This window comes from Schistocerca gregaria, unplaced genomic scaffold (assembly GCF_023897955.1).
Source record: "Schistocerca gregaria isolate iqSchGreg1 unplaced genomic scaffold, iqSchGreg1.2 ptg000355l, whole genome shotgun sequence".
Taxonomy (NCBI): domain Eukaryota; kingdom Metazoa; phylum Arthropoda; class Insecta; order Orthoptera; family Acrididae; genus Schistocerca; species Schistocerca gregaria.
In genome coordinates, this window is record NW_026061814.1 from 994,490 (window position 1) to 1,016,383 (window position 21,894).

The 21,894-nt window shown below is 49.6% G+C and overlaps 15 non-coding genes across 15 annotated transcripts; all 15 read right to left on the minus strand.

Annotated features, from left to right (window-relative positions):
- Window positions 1-673: 673 nt before the first annotated feature.
- On the minus strand, window positions 674-792 carry LOC126308220 (5S ribosomal RNA). The gene has a single exon (XR_007554134.1). It is a non-coding gene; the product is annotated as a 5S ribosomal RNA (ribosomal RNA).
- A 1,146-nt stretch (window positions 793-1,938) lies between these two features.
- LOC126308221 (5S ribosomal RNA) lies at window positions 1,939-2,057 on the minus strand. The gene has a single exon (XR_007554135.1). It is a non-coding gene; the product is annotated as a 5S ribosomal RNA (ribosomal RNA).
- Window positions 2,058-3,203: 1,146 nt separating this feature from the next.
- Window positions 3,204-3,322, minus strand: LOC126308222 (5S ribosomal RNA). Its single transcript, XR_007554136.1, has one exon. It is a non-coding gene; the product is annotated as a 5S ribosomal RNA (ribosomal RNA).
- Window positions 3,323-4,468: 1,146 nt separating this feature from the next.
- LOC126308223 (5S ribosomal RNA) lies at window positions 4,469-4,587 on the minus strand. Its single transcript, XR_007554137.1, has one exon. It is a non-coding gene; the product is annotated as a 5S ribosomal RNA (ribosomal RNA).
- A 1,146-nt stretch (window positions 4,588-5,733) lies between these two features.
- LOC126308224 (5S ribosomal RNA) lies at window positions 5,734-5,852 on the minus strand. The gene has a single exon (XR_007554138.1). It is a non-coding gene; the product is annotated as a 5S ribosomal RNA (ribosomal RNA).
- Window positions 5,853-6,998: 1,146 nt separating this feature from the next.
- Window positions 6,999-7,117, minus strand: LOC126308227 (5S ribosomal RNA). The gene has a single exon (XR_007554140.1). It is a non-coding gene; the product is annotated as a 5S ribosomal RNA (ribosomal RNA).
- A 1,146-nt stretch (window positions 7,118-8,263) lies between these two features.
- LOC126308228 (5S ribosomal RNA) lies at window positions 8,264-8,382 on the minus strand. The gene has a single exon (XR_007554141.1). It is a non-coding gene; the product is annotated as a 5S ribosomal RNA (ribosomal RNA).
- A 1,146-nt stretch (window positions 8,383-9,528) lies between these two features.
- On the minus strand, window positions 9,529-9,647 carry LOC126308229 (5S ribosomal RNA). The gene has a single exon (XR_007554142.1). It is a non-coding gene; the product is annotated as a 5S ribosomal RNA (ribosomal RNA).
- Window positions 9,648-10,793: 1,146 nt separating this feature from the next.
- On the minus strand, window positions 10,794-10,912 carry LOC126308230 (5S ribosomal RNA). The gene has a single exon (XR_007554143.1). It is a non-coding gene; the product is annotated as a 5S ribosomal RNA (ribosomal RNA).
- A 1,146-nt stretch (window positions 10,913-12,058) lies between these two features.
- LOC126308231 (5S ribosomal RNA) lies at window positions 12,059-12,177 on the minus strand. Its single transcript, XR_007554144.1, has one exon. It is a non-coding gene; the product is annotated as a 5S ribosomal RNA (ribosomal RNA).
- Window positions 12,178-13,323: 1,146 nt separating this feature from the next.
- Window positions 13,324-13,442, minus strand: LOC126308232 (5S ribosomal RNA). Its single transcript, XR_007554145.1, has one exon. It is a non-coding gene; the product is annotated as a 5S ribosomal RNA (ribosomal RNA).
- Window positions 13,443-14,588: 1,146 nt separating this feature from the next.
- LOC126308233 (5S ribosomal RNA) lies at window positions 14,589-14,707 on the minus strand. Its single transcript, XR_007554146.1, has one exon. It is a non-coding gene; the product is annotated as a 5S ribosomal RNA (ribosomal RNA).
- A 1,146-nt stretch (window positions 14,708-15,853) lies between these two features.
- Window positions 15,854-15,972, minus strand: LOC126308234 (5S ribosomal RNA). Its single transcript, XR_007554147.1, has one exon. It is a non-coding gene; the product is annotated as a 5S ribosomal RNA (ribosomal RNA).
- A 1,146-nt stretch (window positions 15,973-17,118) lies between these two features.
- LOC126308235 (5S ribosomal RNA) lies at window positions 17,119-17,237 on the minus strand. Its single transcript, XR_007554148.1, has one exon. It is a non-coding gene; the product is annotated as a 5S ribosomal RNA (ribosomal RNA).
- Window positions 17,238-18,383: 1,146 nt separating this feature from the next.
- LOC126308236 (5S ribosomal RNA) lies at window positions 18,384-18,502 on the minus strand. The gene has a single exon (XR_007554149.1). It is a non-coding gene; the product is annotated as a 5S ribosomal RNA (ribosomal RNA).
- Between the last annotated feature and the right edge of the window lie 3,392 nt (window positions 18,503-21,894).

Consider the following 21,894-nt stretch of genomic DNA (forward strand, 5'->3'; position numbering starts at 1 on the left):
ACAAGAAAGCAAGAAATGAAGACAGAGGGAAGCGGTCTCACCTGCCTGACACGCGTCGCGCTTCCAGATATTTGCGTAATTCGCACGGTGCATTCTCGGCTGTCCCCTTCCGTCCCGACTTGTCCCGACTTTGCTCGACTGCCGCTCGCTGCCGCTCGGGTCGCGGTCCATATGACAGCACAAGTACGAGAAGCATCTGCGAGATGGGCGCGGGCCGAACCGGCGTGTCCGAGGCGCCGTGTGCGGCCGTTCGGAGCTACCAGAGCCGCTCTGTGCTGCGCCGTGCCGTGGAAAGGTGCGAAAACATGCACACAAGACACAGGCTGTTCGGCAAAGTATCCATCTCTTGTAGCGACGAAAGGTTAATTTTTGTTTACAAATTTGCCGTTGTGCACTGCTACAAAATTGGAATTTAGCGCTCCTACAAAACAGTAGGCTCTGACGCATTTTAAGAGCACATCTGTCGATTCGCAGTGTTTCGTTATTTTCAGCGAGTTCCTAGCACTCTTCCTCCGCGCATTCTTGTTCAAACTGAGTTCATTACTGTAATTTTGCATCTTACATTTAATACAGTGGTTTAAAATGCTTGTGGAAGCATCTTTGTCGCACCTGAGAGTTTGTATGAAAAGAGGACTGGCAGGTGTAGTGACATAAAATTTAGAAGAAGAGAGGGAGCCAACAGCACCCGGTGTTCCCAGGCGGTCACCCATCCAAGTACTAACCGGGCCCGATGTTGCTTAACTTCGGTGATCGGACGAGAACCGGTGTATTCAACATGGTATGGCCGTTGGCGTCCTTATACAGTAGCCGCACGGCAGAAGAAGGCTTCGCCTCTCCTCCCAACACACGCAATCGCCGTCTTCGGTGGCACATTTGACGCAAAGCACGTCCTTCCACCTCGAAGGCGACGCGCAGTGCGGCGCGCCGCCACGTGGGTCAGACGCACAACACAGCTGCTCGTTGCACCGCCTGTCATTCGTTTGTTCGACAAAGTATCCATCTCTTGTAGCGACGAAAGGTAAATTTTTGTTTACAAATTTGCCGTTGTGCACTGCTACAAAACAATATGCCCTGACGTATTTCACAACATTTCTGTCACTTCACACTGTTTTGTTATTTCCAGAGACTCTTTGGAAGTCTTCCTTGGCGCACTCTTTTCAAATTGAGTTCCTTAACATCGTATCTTACGATAGTTTAAAATCAGTATGGAAGCATCTTTGTCACATGAGAAAGGTAGCATGAAAAAAGGGCTGGCAGGGGTAGTGACAAGAAAGCAAGAAATGAAGACAGAGGGAAGCGGTCTCACCTGCCTGACACGCGTCGCGCTTCCAGATATTTGCGTAATTCGCACGGTGCATTCTCGGCTGTCCCCTTCCGTCCCGACTTGTCCCGACTTTGCTCGACTGCCGCTCGCTGCCGCTCGGGTCGCGGTCCATATGACAGCACAAGTACGAGAAGCATCTGCTAGATGGGCGCGGGCCGAACCGGCGTGTCCGAGGCGCCGTGTGCGGCCGTTCGGAGCTACCAGAGCCGCTCTGTGCTGCGCCGTGCCGTGGAAAGGTGCGAAAACATGCACACAAGACACAGGCTGTTCGGCAAAGTATCCATCTCTTGTAGCGACGAAAGGTTAATTTTTGTTTACAAATTTGCCGTTGTGCACTGCTACAAAATTGGAATTTAGCGCTCCTACAAAACAGTAGGCTCTGACGCATTTTAAGAGCACATCTGTCGATTCGCAGTGTTTCGTTATTTTCAACGAGTTCCTAGCACTCTTCCTCCGCGCATTCTTGTTCAAACTGAGTTCATTACTGTGATTTTGCATCTTACATTTAATACAGTGGTTTAAAATGCTTGTGGAAGCATCTTTGTCGCACCTGAGAGTTTGTATGAAAAGAGGACTGGCAGGTGTAGTGACATAAAATTTAGAAGAAGAGAGGGAGCCAACAGCACCCGGTGTTCCCAGGCGGTCACCCATCCAAGTACTAACCGGGCCCGATGTTGCTTAACTTCGGTGATCGGACGAGAACCGGTGTATTCAACATGGTATGGCCGTTGGCGTCCTTATACAGTAGCCGCACGGCAGAAGAAGGCTTCGCCTCTCCTCCCAACACACGCAATCGCCGTCTTCGGTGGCACATTTGACGCAAAGCACGTCCTTCCACCTCGAAGGCGACGCGCAGTGCGGCGCGCCGCCACGTGGGTCAGACGCACAACACAGCTGCTCGTTGCACCGCCTGTCATTCGTTTGTTCGACAAAGTATCCATCTCTTGTAGCGACGAAAGGTAAATTTTTGTTTACAAATTTGCCGTTGTGCACTGCTACAAAACAATATGCCCTGACGTATTTCACAACATTTCTGTCACTTCACACTGTTTTGTTATTTCCAGAGACTCTTTGGAAGTCTTCCTTGGCGCACTCTTTTCAAATTGAGTTCCTTAACATCGTATCTTACGATAGTTTAAAATCAGTATGGAAGCATCTTTGTCACATGAGAAAGGTAGCATGAAAAAAGGGCTGGCAGGGGTAGTGACAAGAAAGCAAGAAATGAAGACAGAGGGAAGCGGTCTCACCTGCCTGACACGCGTCGCGCTTCCAGATATTTGCGTAATTCGCACGGTGCATTCTCGGCTGTCCCCTTCCGTCCCGACTTGTCCCGACTTTGCTCGACTGCCGCTCGCTGCCGCTCGGGTCGCGGTCCATATGACAGCACAAGTACGAGAAGCATCTGCGAGATGGGCGCGGGCCGAACCGGCGTGTCCGAGGCGCCGTGTGCGGCCGTTCGGAGCTACCAGAGCCGCTCTGTGCTGCGCCGTGCCGTGGAAAGGTGCGAAAACATGCACACAAGACACAGGCTGTTCGGCAAAGTATCCATCTCTTGTAGCGACGAAAGGTTAATTTTTGTTTACAAATTTGCCGTTGTGCACTGCTACAAAATTGGAATTTAGCGCTCCTACAAAACAGTAGGCTCTGACGCATTTTAAGAGCACATCTGTCGATTCGCAGTGTTTCGTTATTTTCAACGAGTTCCTAGCACTCTTCCTCCGCGCATTCTTGTTCAAACTGAGTTCATTACTGTGATTTTGCATCTTACATTTAATACAGTGGTTTAAAATGCTTGTGGAAGCATCTTTGTCGCACCTGAGAGTTTGTATGAAAAGAGGACTGGCAGGTGTAGTGACATAAAATTTAGAAGAAGAGAGGGAGCCAACAGCACCCGGTGTTCCCAGGCGGTCACCCATCCAAGTACTAACCGGGCCCGATGTTGCTTAACTTCGGTGATCGGACGAGAACCGGTGTATTCAACATGGTATGGCCGTTGGCGTCCTTATACAGTAGCCGCACGGCAGAAGAAGGCTTCGCCTCTCCTCCCAACACACGCAATCGCCGTCTTCGGTGGCACATTTGACGCAAAGCACGTCCTTCCACCTCGAAGGCGACGCGCAGTGCGGCGCGCCGCCACGTGGGTCAGACGCACAACACAGCTGCTCGTTGCACCGCCTGTCATTCGTTTGTTCGACAAAGTATCCATCTCTTGTAGCGACGAAAGGTAAATTTTTGTTTACAAATTTGCCGTTGTGCACTGCTACAAAACAATATGCCCTGACGTATTTCACAACATTTCTGTCACTTCACACTGTTTTGTTATTTCCAGAGACTCTTTGGAAGTCTTCCTTGGCGCACTCTTTTCAAATTGAGTTCCTTAACATCGTATCTTACGATAGTTTAAAATCAGTATGGAAGCATCTTTGTCACATGAGAAAGGTAGCATGAAAAAAGGGCTGGCAGGGGTAGCGACAAGAAAGCAAGAAATGAAGACAGAGGGAAGCGGTCTCACCTGCCTGACACGCGTCGCGCTTCCAGATATTTGCGTAATTCGCACGGTGCATTCTCGGCTGTCCCCTTCCGTCCCGACTTGTCCCGACTTTGCTCGACTGCCGCTCGCTGCCGCTCGGGTCGCGGTCCATATGACAGCACAAGTACGAGAAGCATCTGCGAGATGGGCGCGGGCCGAACCGGCGTGTCCGAGGCGCCGTGTGCGGCCGTTCGGAGCTACCAGAGCCGCTCTGTGCTGCGCCGTGCCGTGGAAAGGTGCGAAAACATGCACACAAGACACAGGCTGTTCGGCAAAGTATCCATCTCTTGTAGCGACGAAAGGTTAATTTTTGTTTACAAATTTGCCGTTGTGCACTGCTACAAAATTGGAATTTAGCGCTCCTACAAAACAGTAGGCTCTGACGCATTTTAAGAGCACATCTGTCGATTCGCAGTGTTTCGTTATTTTCAACGAGTTCCTAGCACTCTTCCTCCGCGCATTCTTGTTCAAACTGAGTTCATTACTGTGATTTTGCATCTTACATTTAATACAGTGGTTTAAAATGCTTGTGGAAGCATCTTTGTCGCACCTGAGAGTTTGTATGAAAAGAGGACTGGCAGGTGTAGTGACATAAAATTTAGAAGAAGAGAGGGAGCCAACAGCACCCGGTGTTCCCAGGCGGTCACCCATCCAAGTACTAACCGGGCCCGATGTTGCTTAACTTCGGTGATCGGACGAGAACCGGTGTATTCAACATGGTATGGCCGTTGGCGTCCTTATACAGTAGCCGCACGGCAGAAGAAGGCTTCGCCTCTCCTCCCAACACACGCAATCGCCGTCTTCGGTGGCACATTTGACGCAAAGCACGTCCTTCCACCTCGAAGGCGACGCGCAGTGCGGCGCGCCGCCACGTGGGTCAGACGCACAACACAGCTGCTCGTTGCACCGCCTGTCATTCGTTTGTTCGACAAAGTATCCATCTCTTGTAGCGACGAAAGGTAAATTTTTGTTTACAAATTTGCCGTTGTGCACTGCTACAAAACAATATGCCCTGACGTATTTCACAACATTTCTGTCACTTCACACTGTTTTGTTATTTCCAGAGACTCTTTGGAAGTCTTCCTTGGCGCACTCTTTTCAAATTGAGTTCCTTAACATCGTATCTTACGATAGTTTAAAATCAGTATGGAAGCATCTTTGTCACATGAGAAAGGTAGCATGAAAAAAGGGCTGGCAGGGGTAGTGACAAGAAAGCAAGAAATGAAGACAGAGGGAAGCGGTCTCACCTGCCTGACACGCGTCGCGCTTCCAGATATTTGCGTAATTCGCACGGTGCATTCTCGGCTGTCCCCTTCCGTCCCGACTTGTCCCGACTTTGCTCGACTGCCGCTCGCTGCCGCTCGGGTCGCGGTCCATATGACAGCACAAGTACGAGAAGCATCTGCTAGATGGGCGCGGGCCGAACCGGCGTGTCCGAGGCGCCGTGTGCGGCCGTTCGGAGCTACCAGAGCCGCTCTGTGCTGCGCCGTGCCGTGGAAAGGTGCGAAAACATGCACACAAGACACAGGCTGTTCGGCAAAGTATCCATCTCTTGTAGCGACGAAAGGTTAATTTTTGTTTACAAATTTGCCGTTGTGCACTGCTACAAAATTGGAATTTAGCGCTCCTACAAAACAGTAGGCTCTGACGCATTTTAAGAGCACATCTGTCGATTCGCAGTGTTTCGTTATTTTCAACGAGTTCCTAGCACTCTTCCTCCGCGCATTCTTGTTCAAACTGAGTTCATTACTGTGATTTTGCATCTTACATTTAATACAGTGGTTTAAAATGCTTGTGGAAGCATCTTTGTCGCACCTGAGAGTTTGTATGAAAAGAGGACTGGCAGGTGTAGTGACATAAAATTTAGAAGAAGAGAGGGAGCCAACAGCACCCGGTGTTCCCAGGCGGTCACCCATCCAAGTACTAACCGGGCCCGATGTTGCTTAACTTCGGTGATCGGACGAGAACCGGTGTATTCAACATGGTATGGCCGTTGGCGTCCTTATACAGTAGCCGCACGGCAGAAGAAGGCTTCGCCTCTCCTCCCAACACACGCAATCGCCGTCTTCGGTGGCACATTTGACGCAAAGCACGTCCTTCCACCTCGAAGGCGACGCGCAGTGCGGCGCGCCGCCACGTGGGTCAGACGCACAACACAGCTGCTCGTTGCACCGCCTGTCATTCGTTTGTTCGACAAAGTATCCATCTCTTGTAGCGACGAAAGGTAAATTTTTGTTTACAAATTTGCCGTTGTGCACTGCTACAAAACAATATGCCCTGACGTATTTCACAACATTTCTGTCACTTCACACTGTTTTGTTATTTCCAGAGACTCTTTGGAAGTCTTCCTTGGCGCACTCTTTTCAAATTGAGTTCCTTAACATCGTATCTTACGATAGTTTAAAATCAGTATGGAAGCATCTTTGTCACATGAGAAAGGTAGCATGAAAAAAGGGCTGGCAGGGGTAGTGACAAGAAAGCAAGAAATGAAGACAGAGGGAAGCGGTCTCACCTGCCTGACACGCGTCGCGCTTCCAGATATTTGCGTAATTCGCACGGTGCATTCTCGGCTGTCCCCTTCCGTCCCGACTTGTCCCGACTTTGCTCGACTGCCGCTCGCTGCCGCTCGGGTCGCGGTCCATATGACAGCACAAGTACGAGAAGCATCTGCGAGATGGGCGCGGGCCGAACCGGCGTGTCCGAGGCGCCGTGTGCGGCCGTTCGGAGCTACCAGAGCCGCTCTGTGCTGCGCCGTGCCGTGGAAAGGTGCGAAAACATGCACACAAGACACAGGCTGTTCGGCAAAGTATCCATCTCTTGTAGCGACGAAAGGTTAATTTTTGTTTACAAATTTGCCGTTGTGCACTGCTACAAAATTGGAATTTAGCGCTCCTACAAAACAGTAGGCTCTGACGCATTTTAAGAGCACATCTGTCGATTCGCAGTGTTTCGTTATTTTCAACGAGTTCCTAGCACTCTTCCTCCGCGCATTCTTGTTCAAACTGAGTTCATTACTGTGATTTTGCATCTTACATTTAATACAGTGGTTTAAAATGCTTGTGGAAGCATCTTTGTCGCACCTGAGAGTTTGTATGAAAAGAGGACTGGCAGGTGTAGTGACATAAAATTTAGAAGAAGAGAGGGAGCCAACAGCACCCGGTGTTCCCAGGCGGTCACCCATCCAAGTACTAACCGGGCCCGATGTTGCTTAACTTCGGTGATCGGACGAGAACCGGTGTATTCAACATGGTATGGCCGTTGGCGTCCTTATACAGTAGCCGCACGGCAGAAGAAGGCTTCGCCTCTCCTCCCAACACACGCAATCGCCGTCTTCGGTGGCACATTTGACGCAAAGCACGTCCTTCCACCTCGAAGGCGACGCGCAGTGCGGCGCGCCGCCACGTGGGTCAGACGCACAACACAGCTGCTCGTTGCACCGCCTGTCATTCGTTTGTTCGACAAAGTATCCATCTCTTGTAGCGACGAAAGGTAAATTTTTGTTTACAAATTTGCCGTTGTGCACTGCTACAAAACAATATGCCCTGACGTATTTCACAACATTTCTGTCACTTCACACTGTTTTGTTATTTCCAGAGACTCTTTGGAAGTCTTCCTTGGCGCACTCTTTTCAAATTGAGTTCCTTAACATCGTATCTTACGATAGTTTAAAATCAGTATGGAAGCATCTTTGTCACATGAGAAAGGTAGCATGAAAAAAGGGCTGGCAGGGGTAGTGACAAGAAAGCAAGAAATGAAGACAGAGGGAAGCGGTCTCACCTGCCTGACACGCGTCGCGCTTCCAGATATTTGCGTAATTCGCACGGTGCATTCTCGGCTGTCCCCTTCCGTCCCGACTTGTCCCGACTTTGCTCGACTGCCGCTCGCTGCCGCTCGGGTCGCGGTCCATATGACAGCACAAGTACGAGAAGCATCTGCGAGATGGGCGCGGGCCGAACCGGCGTGTCCGAGGCGCCGTGTGCGGCCGTTCGGAGCTACCAGAGCCGCTCTGTGCTGCGCCGTGCCGTGGAAAGGTGCGAAAACATGCACACAAGACACAGGCTGTTCGGCAAAGTATCCATCTCTTGTAGCGACGAAAGGTTAATTTTTGTTTACAAATTTGCCGTTGTGCACTGCTACAAAATTGGAATTTAGCGCTCCTACAAAACAGTAGGCTCTGACGCATTTTAAGAGCACATCTGTCGATTCGCAGTGTTTCGTTATTTTCAACGAGTTCCTAGCGCTCTTCCTCCGCGCATTCTTGTTCAAACTGAGTTCATTACTGTAATTTTGCATCTTACATTTAATACAGTGGTTTAAAATGCTTGTGGAAGCATCTTTGTCGCACCTGAGAGTTTGTATGAAAAGAGGACTGGCAGGTGTAGTGACATAAAATTTAGAAGAAGAGAGGGAGCCAACAGCACCCGGTGTTCCCAGGCGGTCACCCATCCAAGTACTAACCGGGCCCGATGTTGCTTAACTTCGGTGATCGGACGAGAACCGGTGTATTCAACATGGTATGGCCGTTGGCGTCCTTATACAGTAGCCGCACGGCAGAAGAAGGCTTCGCCTCTCCTCCCAACACACGCAATCGCCGTCTTCGGTGGCACATTTGACGCAAAGCACGTCCTTCCACCTCGAAGGCGACGCGCAGTGCGGCGCGCCGCCACGTGGGTCAGACGCACAACACAGCTGCTCGTTGCACCGCCTGTCATTCGTTTGTTCGACAAAGTATCCATCTCTTGTAGCGACGAAAGGTAAATTTTTGTTTGCAAATTTGCCGTTGTGCACTGCTACAAAACAATATGCCCTGACGTATTTCACAACATTTCTGTCACTTCACACTGTTTTGTTATTTCCAGAGACTCTTTGGAAGTCTTCCTTGGCGCACTCTTTTCAAATTGAGTTCCTTAACATCGTATCTTACGATAGTTTAAAATCAGTATGGAAGCATCTTTGTCACATGAGAAAGGTAGCATGAAAAAAGGGCTGGCAGGGGTAGTGACAAGAAAGCAAGAAATGAAGACAGAGGGAAGCGGTCTCACCTGCCTGACACGCGTCGCGCTTCCAGATATTTGCGTAATTCGCACGGTGCATTCTCGGCTGTCCCCTTCCGTCCCGACTTGTCCCGACTTTGCTCGACTGCCGCTCGCTGCCGCTCGGGTCGCGGTCCATATGACAGCACAAGTACGAGAAGCATCTGCGAGATGGGCGCGGGCCGAACCGGCGTGTCCGAGGCGCCGTGTGCGGCCGTTCGGAGCTACCAGAGCCGCTCTGTGCTGCGCCGTGCCGTGGAAAGGTGCGAAAACATGCACACAAGACACAGGCTGTTCGGCAAAGTATCCATCTCTTGTAGCGACGAAAGGTTAATTTTTGTTTACAAATTTGCCGTTGTGCACTGCTACAAAATTGGAATTTAGCGCTCCTACAAAACAGTAGGCTCTGACGCATTTTAAGAGCACATCTGTCGATTCGCAGTGTTTCGTTATTTTCAACGAGTTCCTAGCACTCTTCCTCCGCGCATTCTTGTTCAAACTGAGTTCATTACTGTGATTTTGCATCTTACATTTAATACAGTGGTTTAAAATGCTTGTGGAAGCATCTTTGTCGCACCTGAGAGTTTGTATGAAAAGAGGACTGGCAGGTGTAGTGACATAAAATTTAGAAGAAGAGAGGGAGCCAACAGCACCCGGTGTTCCCAGGCGGTCACCCATCCAAGTACTAACCGGGCCCGATGTTGCTTAACTTCGGTGATCGGACGAGAACCGGTGTATTCAACATGGTATGGCCGTTGGCGTCCTTATACAGTAGCCGCACGGCAGAAGAAGGCTTCGCCTCTCCTCCCAACACACGCAATCGCCGTCTTCGGTGGCACATTTGACGCAAAGCACGTCCTTCCACCTCGAAGGCGACGCGCAGTGCGGCGCGCCGCCACGTGGGTCAGACGCACAACACAGCTGCTCGTTGCACCGCCTGTCATTCGTTTGTTCGACAAAGTATCCATCTCTTGTAGCGACGAAAGGTAAATTTTTGTTTACAAATTTGCCGTTGTGCACTGCTACAAAACAATATGCCCTGACGTATTTCACAACATTTCTGTCACTTCACACTGTTTTGTTATTTCCAGAGACTCTTTGGAAGTCTTCCTTGGCGCACTCTTTTCAAATTGAGTTCCTTAACATCGTATCTTACGATAGTTTAAAATCAGTATGGAAGCATCTTTGTCACATGAGAAAGGTAGCATGAAAAAAGGGCTGGCAGGGGTAGTGACAAGAAAGCAAGAAATGAAGACAGAGGGAAGCGGTCTCACCTGCCTGACACGCGTCGCGCTTCCAGATATTTGCGTAATTCGCACGGTGCATTCTCGGCTGTCCCCTTCCGTCCCGACTTGTCCCGACTTTGCTCGACTGCCGCTCGCTGCCGCTCGGGTCGCGGTCCATATGACAGCACAAGTACGAGAAGCATCTGCGAGATGGGCGCGGGCCGAACCGGCGTGTCCGAGGCGCCGTGTGCGGCCGTTCGGAGCTACCAGAGCCGCTCTGTGCTGCGCCGTGCCGTGGAAAGGTGCGAAAACATGCACACAAGACACAGGCTGTTCGGCAAAGTATCCATCTCTTGTAGCGACGAAAGGTTAATTTTTGTTTACAAATTTGCCGTTGTGCACTGCTACAAAATTGGAATTTAGCGCTCCTACAAAACAGTAGGCTCTGACGCATTTTAAGAGCACATCTGTCGATTCGCAGTGTTTCGTTATTTTCAACGAGTTCCTAGCACTCTTCCTCCGCGCATTCTTGTTCAAACTGAGTTCATTACTGTAATTTTGCATCTTACATTTAATACAGTGGTTTAAAATGCTTGTGGAAGCATCTTTGTCGCACCTGAGAGTTTGTATGAAAAGAGGACTGGCAGGTGTAGTGACATAAAATTTAGAAGAAGAGAGGGAGCCAACAGCACCCGGTGTTCCCAGGCGGTCACCCATCCAAGTACTAACCGGGCCCGATGTTGCTTAACTTCGGTGATCGGACGAGAACCGGTGTATTCAACATGGTATGGCCGTTGGCGTCCTTATACAGTAGCCGCACGGCAGAAGAAGGCTTCGCCTCTCCTCCCAACACACGCAATCGCCGTCTTCGGTGGCACATTTGACGCAAAGCACGTCCTTCCACCTCGAAGGCGACGCGCAGTGCGGCCCGCCGCCACGTGGGTCAGACGCACAACACAGCTGCTCGTTGTACCGCCTGTCATTCGTTTGTTCGACAAAGTATCCATCTCTTGTAGCGACGAAAGGTAAATTTTTGTTTACAAATTTGCCGTTGTGCACTGCTACAAAACAATATGCCCTGACGTATTTCACAACATTTCTGTCACTTCACACTGTTTTGTTATTTCCAGAGACTCTTTGGAAGTCTTCCTTGGCGCACTCTTTTCAAATTGAGTTCCTTAACATCGTATCTTACGATAGTTTAAAATCAGTATGGAAGCATCTTTGTCACATGAGAAAGGTAGCATGAAAAAAGGGCTGGCAGGGGTAGTGACAAGAAAGCAAGAAATGAAGACAGAGGGAAGCGGTCTCACCTGCCTGACACGCGTCGCGCTTCCAGATATTTGCGTAATTCGCACGGTGCATTCTCGGCTGTCCCCTTCCGTCCCGACTTGTCCCGACTTTGCTCGACTGCCGCTCGCTGCCGCTCGGGTCGCGGTCCATATGACAGCACAAGTACGAGAAGCATCTGCGAGATGGGCGCGGGCCGAACCGGCGTGTCCGAGGCGCCGTGTGCGGCCGTTCGGAGCTACCAGAGCCGCTCTGTGCTGCGCCGTGCCGTGGAAAGGTGCGAAAACATGCACACAAGACACAGGCTGTTCGGCAAAGTATCCATCTCTTGTAGCGACGAAAGGTTAATTTTTGTTTACAAATTTGCCGTTGTGCACTGCTACAAAATTGGAATTTAGCGCTCCTACAAAACAGTAGGCTCTGACGCATTTTAAGAGCACATCTGTCGATTCGCAGTGTTTCGTTATTTTCAACGAGTTCCTAGCACTCTTCCTCCGCGCATTCTTGTTCAAACTGAGTTCATTACTGTAATTTTGCATCTTACATTTAATACAGTGGTTTAAAATGCTTGTGGAAGCATCTTTGTCGCACCTGAGAGTTTGTATGAAAAGAGGACTGGCAGGTGTAGTGACATAAAATTTAGAAGAAGAGAGGGAGCCAACAGCACCCGGTGTTCCCAGGCGGTCACCCATCCAAGTACTAACCGGGCCCGATGTTGCTTAACTTCGGTGATCGGACGAGAACCGGTGTATTCAACATGGTATGGCCGTTGGCGTCCTTATACAGTAGCCGCACGGCAGAAGAAGGCTTCGCCTCTCCTCCCAACACACGCAATCGCCGTCTTCGGTGGCACATTTGACGCAAAGCACGTCCTTCCACCTCGAAGGCGACGCGCAGTGCGGCGCGCCGCCACGTGGGTCAGACGCACAACACAGCTGCTCGTTGCACCGCCTGTCATTCGTTTGTTCGACAAAGTATCCATCTCTTGTAGCGACGAAAGGTAAATTTTTGTTTACAAATTTGCCGTTGTGCACTGCTACAAAACAATATGCCCTGACGTATTTCACAACATTTCTGTCACTTCACACTGTTTTGTTATTTCCAGAGACTCTTTGGAAGTCTTCCTTGGCGCACTCTTTTCAAATTGAGTTCCTTAACATCGTATCTTACGATAGTTTAAAATCAGTATGGAAGCATCTTTGTCACATGAGAAAGGTAGCATGAAAAAAGGGCTGGCAGGGGTAGTGACAAGAAAGCAAGAAATGAAGACAGAGGGAAGCGGTCTCACCTGCCTGACACGCGTCGCGCTTCCAGATATTTGCGTAATTCGCACGGTGCATTCTCGGCTGTCCCCTTCCGTCCCGACTTGTCCCGACTTTGCTCGACTGCCGCTCGCTGCCGCTCGGGTCGCGGTCCATATGACAGCACAAGTACGAGAAGCATCTGCGAGATGGGCGCGGGCCGAACCGGCGTGTCCGAGGCGCCGTGTGCGGCCGTTCGGAGCTACCAGAGCCGCTCTGTGCTGCGCCGTGCCGTGGAAAGGTGCGAAAACATGCACACAAGACACAGGCTGTTCGGCAAAGTATCCATCTCTTGTAGCGACGAAAGGTTAATTTTTGTTTACAAATTTGCCGTTGTGCACTGCTACAAAATTGGAATTTAGCGCTCCTACAAAACAGTAGGCTCTGACGCATTTTAAGAGCACATCTGTCGATTCGCAGTGTTTCGTTATTTTCAACGAGTTCCTAGCACTCTTCCTCCGCGCATTCTTGTTCAAACTGAGTTCATTACTGTAATTTTGCATCTTACATTTAATACAGTGGTTTAAAATGCTTGTGGAAGCATCTTTGTCGCACCTGAGAGTTTGTATGAAAAGAGGACTGGCAGGTGTAGTGACATAAAATTTAGAAGAAGAGAGGGAGCCAACAGCACCCGGTGTTCCCAGGCGGTCACCCATCCAAGTACTAACCGGGCCCGATGTTGCTTAACTTCGGTGATCGGACGAGAACCGGTGTATTCAACATGGTATGGCCGTTGGCGTCCTTATACAGTAGCCGCACGGCAGAAGAAGGCTTCGCCTCTCCTCCCAACACACGCAATCGCCGTCTTCGGTGGCACATTTGACGCAAAGCACGTCCTTCCACCTCGAAGGCGACGCGCAGTGCGGCGCGCCGCCACGTGGGTCAGACGCACAACACAGCTGCTCGTTGTACCGCCTGTCATTCGTTTGTTCGACAAAGTATCCATCTCTTGTAGCGACGAAAGGTAAATTTTTGTTTACAAATTTGCCGTTGTGCACTGCTACAAAACAATATGCCCTGACGTATTTCACAACATTTCTGTCACTTCACACTGTTTTGTTATTTCCAGAGACTCTTTGGAAGTCTTCCTTGGCGCACTCTTTTCAAATTGAGTTCCTTAACATCGTATCTTACGATAGTTTAAAATCAGTATGGAAGCATCTTTGTCACATGAGAAAGGTAGCATGAAAAAAGGGCTGGCAGGGGTAGTGACAAGAAAGCAAGAAATGAAGACAGAGGGAAGCGGTCTCACCTGCCTGACACGCGTCGCGCTTCCAGATATTTGCGTAATTCGCACGGTGCATTCTCGGCTGTCCCCTTCCGTCCCGACTTGTCCCGACTTTGCTCGACTGCCGCTCGCTGCCGCTCGGGTCGCGGTCCATATGACAGCACAAGTACGAGAAGCATCTGCGAGATGGGCGCGGGCCGAACCGGCGTGTCCGAGGCGCCGTGTGCGGCCGTTCGGAGCTACCAGAGCCGCTCTGTGCTGCGCCGTGCCGTGGAAAGGTGCGAAAACATGCACACAAGACACAGGCTGTTCGGCAAAGTATCCATCTCTTGTAGCGACGAAAGGTTAATTTTTGTTTACAAATTTGCCGTTGTGCACTGCTACAAAATTGGAATTTAGCGCTCCTACAAAACAGTAGGCTCTGACGCATTTTAAGAGCACATCTGTCGATTCGCAGTGTTTCGTTATTTTCAACGAGTTCCTAGCACTCTTCCTCCGCGCATTCTTGTTCAAACTGAGTTCATTACTGTAATTTTGCATCTTACATTTAATACAGTGGTTTAAAATGCTTGTGGAAGCATCTTTGTCGCACCTGAGAGTTTGTATGAAAAGAGGACTGGCAGGTGTAGTGACATAAAATTTAGAAGAAGAGAGGGAGCCAACAGCACCCGGTGTTCCCAGGCGGTCACCCATCCAAGTACTAACCGGGCCCGATGTTGCTTAACTTCGGTGATCGGACGAGAACCGGTGTATTCAACATGGTATGGCCGTTGGCGTCCTTATACAGTAGCCGCACGGCAGAAGAAGGCTTCGCCTCTCCTCCCAACACACGCAATCGCCGTCTTCGGTGGCACATTTGACGCAAAGCACGTCCTTCCACCTCGAAGGCGACGCGCAGTGCGGCGCGCCGCCACGTGGGTCAGACGCACAACACAGCTGCTCGTTGTACCGCCTGTCATTCGTTTGTTCGACAAAGTATCCATCTCTTGTAGCGACGAAAGGTAAATTTTTGTTTACAAATTTGCCGTTGTGCACTGCTACAAAACAATATGCCCTGACGTATTTCACAACATTTCTGTCACTTCACACTGTTTTGTTATTTCCAGAGACTCTTTGGAAGTCTTCCTTGGCGCACTCTTTTCAAATTGAGTTCCTTAACATCGTATCTTACGATAGTTTAAAATCAGTATGGAAGCATCTTTGTCACATGAGAAAGGTAGCATGAAAAAAGGGCTGGCAGGGGTAGTGACAAGAAAGCAAGAAATGAAGACAGAGGGAAGCGGTCTCACCTGCCTGACACGCGTCGCGCTTCCAGATATTTGCGTAATTCGCACGGTGCATTCTCGGCTGTCCCCTTCCGTCCCGACTTGTCCCGACTTTGCTCGACTGCCGCTCGCTGCCGCTCGGGTCGCGGTCCATATGACAGCACAAGTACGAGAAGCATCTGCGAGATGGGCGCGGGCCGAACCGGCGTGTCCGAGGCGCCGTGTGCGGCCGTTCGGAGCTACCAGAGCCGCTCTGTGCTGCGCCGTGCCGTGGAAAGGTGCGAAAACATGCACACAAGACACAGGCTGTTCGGCAAAGTATCCATCTCTTGTAGCGACGAAAGGTTAATTTTTGTTTACAAATTTGCCGTTGTGCACTGCTACAAAATTGGAATTTAGCGCTCCTACAAAACAGTAGGCTCTGACGCATTTTAAGAGCACATCTGTCGATTCGCAGTGTTTCGTTATTTTCAACGAGTTCCTAGCACTCTTCCTCCGCGCATTCTTGTTCAAACTGAGTTCATTACTGTAATTTTGCATCTTACATTTAATACAGTGGTTTAAAATGCTTGTGGAAGCATCTTTGTCGCACCTGAGAGTTTGTATGAAAAGAGGACTGGCAGGTGTAGTGACATAAAATTTAGAAGAAGAGAGGGAGCCAACAGCACCCGGTGTTCCCAGGCGGTCACCCATCCAAGTACTAACCGGGCCCGATGTTGCTTAACTTCGGTGATCGGACGAGAACCGGTGTATTCAACATGGTATGGCCGTTGGCGTCCTTATACAGTAGCCGCACGGCAGAAGAAGGCTTCGCCTCTCCTCCCAACACACGCAATCGCCGTCTTCGGTGGCACATTTGACGCAAAGCACGTCCTTCCACCTCGAAGGCGACGCGCAGTGCGGCGCGCCGCCACGTGGGTCAGACGCACAACACAGCTGCTCGTTGCACCGCCTGTCATTCGTTTGTTCGACAAAGTATCCATCTCTTGTAGCGACGAAAGGTAAATTTTTGTTTACAAATTTGCCGTTGTGCACTGCTACAAAACAATATGCCCTGACGTATTTCACAACATTTCTGTCACTTCACACTGTTTTGTTATTTCCAGAGACTCTTTGGAAGTCTTCCTTGGCGCACTCTTTTCAAATTGAGTTCCTTAACATCGTATCTTACGATAGTTTAAAATCAGTATGGAAGCATCTTTGTCACATGAGAAAGGTAGCATGAAAAAAGGGCTGGCAGGGGTAGTGACAAGAAAGCAAGAAATGAAGACAGAGGGAAGCGGTCTCACCTGCCTGACACGCGTCGCGCTTCCAGATATTTGCGTAATTCGCACGGTGCATTCTCGGCTGTCCCCTTCCGTCCCGACTTGTCCCGACTTTGCTCGACTGCCGCTCGCTGCCGCTCGGGTCGCGGTCCATATGACAGCACAAGTACGAGAAGCATCTGCGAGATGGGCGCGGGCCGAACCGGCGTGTCCGAGGCGCCGTGTGCGGCCGTTCGGAGCTACCAGAGCCGCTCTGTGCTGCGCCGTGCCGTGGAAAGGTGCGAAAACATGCACACAAGACACAGGCTGTTCGGCAAAGTATCCATCTCTTGTAGCGACGAAAGGTTAATTTTTGTTTACAAATTTGCCGTTGTGCACTGCTACAAAATTGGAATTTAGCGCTCCTACAAAACAGTAGGCTCTGACGCATTTTAAGAGCACATCTGTCGATTCGCAGTGTTTCGTTATTTTCAACGAGTTCCTAGCACTCTTCCTCCGCGCATTCTTGTTCAAACTGAGTTCATTACTGTAATTTTGCATCTTACATTTAATACAGTGGTTTAAAATGCTTGTGGAAGCATCTTTGTCGCACCTGAGAGTTTGTATGAAAAGAGGACTGGCAGGTGTAGTGACATAAAATTTAGAAGAAGAGAGGGAGCCAACAGCACCCGGTGTTCCCAGGCGGTCACCCATCCAAGTACTAACCGGGCCCGATGTTGCTTAACTTCGGTGATCGGACGAGAACCGGTGTATTCAACATGGTATGGCCGTTGGCGTCCTTATACAGTAGCCGCACGGCAGAAGAAGGCTTCGCCTCTCCTCCCAACACACGCAATCGCCGTCTTCGGTGGCACATTTGACGCAAAGCACGTCCTTCCACCTCGAAGGCGACGCGCAGTGCGGCGCGCCGCCACGTGGGTCAGACGCACAACACAGCTGCTCGTTGCACCGCCTGTCATTCGTTTGTTCGACAAAGTATCCATCTCTTGTAGCGACGAAAGGTAAATTTTTGTTTACAAATTTGCCGTTGTGCACTGCTACAAAACAATATGCCCTGACGTATTTCACAACATTTCTGTCACTTCACACTGTTTTGTTATTTCCAGAGACTCTTTGGAAGTCTTCCTTGGCGCACTCTTTTCAAATTGAGTTCCTTAACATCGTATCTTACGATAGTTTAAAATCAGTATGGAAGCATCTTTGTCACATGAGAAAGGTAGCATGAAAAAAGGGCTGGCAGGGGTAGTGACAAGAAAGCAAGAAATGAAGACAGAGGGAAGCGGTCTCACCTGCCTGACACGCGTCGCGCTTCCAGATATTTGCGTAATTCGCACGGTGCATTCTCGGCTGTCCCCTTCCGTCCCGACTTGTCCCGACTTTGCTCGACTGCCGCTCGCTGCCGCTCGGGTCGCGGTCCATATGACAGCACAAGTACGAGAAGCATCTGCGAGATGGGCGCGGGCCGAACCGGCGTGTCCGAGGCGCCGTGTGCGGCCGTTCGGAGCTACCAGAGCCGCTCTGTGCTGCGCCGTGCCGTGGAAAGGTGCGAAAACATGCACACAAGACACAGGCTGTTCGGCAAAGTATCCATCTCTTGTAGCGACGAAAGGTTAATTTTTGTTTACAAATTTGCCGTTGTGCACTGCTACAAAATTGGAATTTAGCGCTCCTACAAAACAGTAGGCTCTGACGCATTTTAAGAGCACATCTGTCGATTCGCAGTGTTTCGTTATTTTCAACGAGTTCCTAGCACTCTTCCTCCGCGCATTCTTGTTCAAACTGAGTTCATTACTGTAATTTTGCATCTTACATTTAATACAGTGGTTTAAAATGCTTGTGGAAGCATCTTTGTCGCACCTGAGAGTTTGTATGAAAAGAGGACTGGCAGGTGTAGTGACATAAAATTTAGAAGAAGAGAGGGAGCCAACAGCACCCGGTGTTCCCAGGCGGTCACCCATCCAAGTACTAACCGGGCCCGATGTTGCTTAACTTCGGTGATCGGACGAGAACCGGTGTATTCAACATGGTATGGCCGTTGGCGTCCTTATACAGTAGCCGCACGGCAGAAGAAGGCTTCGCCTCTCCTCCCAACACACGCAATCGCCGTCTTCGGTGGCACATTTGACGCAAAGCACGTCCTTCCACCTCGAAGGCGACGCGCAGTGCGGCGCGCCGCCACGTGGGTCAGACGCACAACACAGCTGCTCGTTGTACCGCCTGTCATTCGTTTGTTCGACAAAGTATCCATCTCTTGTAGCGACGAAAGGTAAATTTTTGTTTACAAATTTGCCGTTGTGCACTGCTACAAAACAATATGCCCTGACGTATTTCACAACATTTCTGTCACTTCACACTGTTTTGTTATTTCCAGAGACTCTTTGGAAGTCTTCCTTGGCGCACTCTTTTCAAATTGAGTTCCTTAACATCGTATCTTACGATAGTTTAAAATCAGTATGGAAGCATCTTTGTCACATGAGAAAGGTAGCATGAAAAAAGGGCTGGCAGGGGTAGTGACAAGAAAGCAAGAAATGAAGACAGAGGGAAGCGGTCTCACCTGCCTGACACGCGTCGCGCTTCCAGATATTTGCGTAATTCGCACGGTGCATTCTCGGCTGTCCCCTTCCGTCCCGACTTGTCCCGACTTTGCTCGACTGCCGCTCGCTGCCGCTCGGGTCGCGGTCCATATGACAGCACAAGTACGAGAAGCATCTGCGAGATGGGCGCGGGCCGAACCGGCGTGTCCGAGGCGCCGTGTGCGGCCGTTCGGAGCTACCAGAGCCGCTCTGTGCTGCGCCGTGCCGTGGAAAGGTGCGAAAACATGCACACAAGACACAGGCTGTTCGGCAAAGTATCCATCTCTTGTAGCGACGAAAGGTTAATTTTTGTTTACAAATTTGCCGTTGTGCACTGCTACAAAATTGGAATTTAGCGCTCCTACAAAACAGTAGGCTCTGACGCATTTTAAGAGCACATCTGTCGATTCGCAGTGTTTCGTTATTTTCAACGAGTTCCTAGCACTCTTCCTCCGCGCATTCTTGTTCAAACTGAGTTCATTACTGTAATTTTGCATCTTACATTTAATACAGTGGTTTAAAATGCTTGTGGAAGCATCTTTGTCGCACCTGAGAGTTTGTATGAAAAGAGGACTGGCAGGTGTAGTGACATAAAATTTAGAAGAAGAGAGGGAGCCAACAGCACCTTTTTTTTTTTTTTTTTTTTTTTTTTTTGGCAGGTGTAGTGACATAAAATTTAAAAGAAGAGAGGGAGCCAACAGCACCTTTTTTTTTTTTTTTTTTTTTTTTTTTTTTTTTTTTTTTTTTTAACAGGTGTAGTGACGTACAATCTAAAAAGAGAGAGGGAGCCAACAGCACTTTTTTTTTTTTTTTTCACAAATTAAATAGGCCTGCAACACGTGAAAACGAAATGTGATAAATGCCTCCCATTTATACGCCAGAAACAGAAAGAGGAAACGGAAAGATAAGGCGGATTCACACCGTAACAATCGATGATGACGACTGTCCAAAGGGAACACAAAACATTTGTACGCAACCAGGACGACGCATCCACCGGAAAAGGAAAGTCATTGTCGGTCGGGCATCGAGCGTGGCTGGCAGGCGGCGGCAATGAGGGCAGGGGTCAATTAGTCTGAGGCCTGGCCACAGTGTCGCCTCCACACCCGTCATCACTCATATCGACCGTAAAACAAAACAATATTTCATGTATGAAAAAAAAGAGAAATCGCAACAGCCTAGGTATAGTAAAAACAACATGAAACAAAACGCTATTTTAAAGCGCCGGTAATCCCGGTGTGAAATCCCACACCGACGAAAGGTTCCAAAAGTGCCGAGCGCAGACACGTGACGAGAAGTGGGAGCGCTCGACAGTAAAAGAAATGAAAAAAGAAAAAAAGAAAAAAAATAACGCAAACAGTCACCACTAGAAACTAGAACTGAAACATCAGTAAAGAATCTCGTCACGCCACATACGGGGAAAAAAAAGAAAAAAAGAAAAAAGAAAAAAGAAACTAATAATACCGACACTCATGCCAAACAAGAAGTTTGGCAATAACGTCCAGAAAAAAACTGAAAAGACTTCTGATGTCGTTCGATAGTCAAGTTTCGGCAATTTTCGTTCCAGAAAACATAGAGAAAGTCGCATTTATTCATATTGTGTCGAACAAGGGCAATTTGAAAATACGAGACAATAACATCCATGTTACGCAGGTACCGACATATGCGCAAAAGCATGCGCCAGTGCGACCTGCAAAAAATTTGCAAAATTTTGCCGATAATGTGGCGATGTCTGAATCTGAGAATGTTGGGTCCATAAATAGGTAAGGAAGTCCAAATCGGTACACAACTTTAAAGAGAAAATAGCAAAAACTGTATGGCCAAAGATCCACACCGTGGCATTTCGCTTGGTGGTGGGGTAGACGACACACTGCGGAATTAATACATCATCCACAGTAACGGTTCGAGCGTCCACCCGCTGAATCAGACGAATCATATCCCTGGCGACGTCCCAAACACGGCGGAAGCGGTCACACGCAAAGCGGTGTTCAAGAGTATCGTCGACAGTACACACGTCACACACTCCAGATGGGATAAGGTTGATGGAATGAAGTTTGGAGTTGGTAGGGATGGTGCGATGCACCACCTTGTACCATGCAGCGTGTACGGAAGCCGGGAGGACTTTGTTGGCGAGGTTTTGCCACACTGCCACCCAGTTGCAGCGTGGCAATCGATACTCCCACTTGCAACGAATAGGAGGTCCGCGTATAGCATCGCAGACAGCGCTAACCGTGTGGGCGGAGATGTCACGAAGTGTCAGGTAACTATTATCGAAATAGTAGCGGCGCACGTAAGAAAGATAAAACGGGATGTGCGACACAGAAACAGGTGCCACTTCAGAATGAGGACGATAACGATTAAAAACAACCGCGGTGGGACTGCAAGGTGCCTTCTGCATAACAGCGGTAATTCTCTTCCAAAGGAGAGCCGCACATTTGGCTGAAAAATCGACAAGTCCCAAACCGCCGTGGGACAGGCCCAAGGTACAGACAGCATGTGACACCTTAAAAATCTCCCCCCTCCATAAAAACCAGTAAATCGCCTGTGTGATGGCGCGCCCCAATTGCTTGGGTACCGGGAGAACCTGCGCAAGGTACCACGCCCTTGCCAAGAAGTTATTATTTATTAACTGCACCTTTTCCCGAAGGGCCAAATTTCGGACCGCATGGATCTTGACAACAGCACGAATCCGATGCAGCGTAGGCCGCCAATTTAATGCTTCCATCTGCTGTGGATTCGAGGATAAAAGGACTCCAAGAACTTTATGCTGCTGCTTTACACAGAACCAGTCCCTACGAAGGGTACGTGCGCGGGCGGTGAGCGGTAAAAGAACAGTTTTCTGTGTATTGACAATCGCCCCCG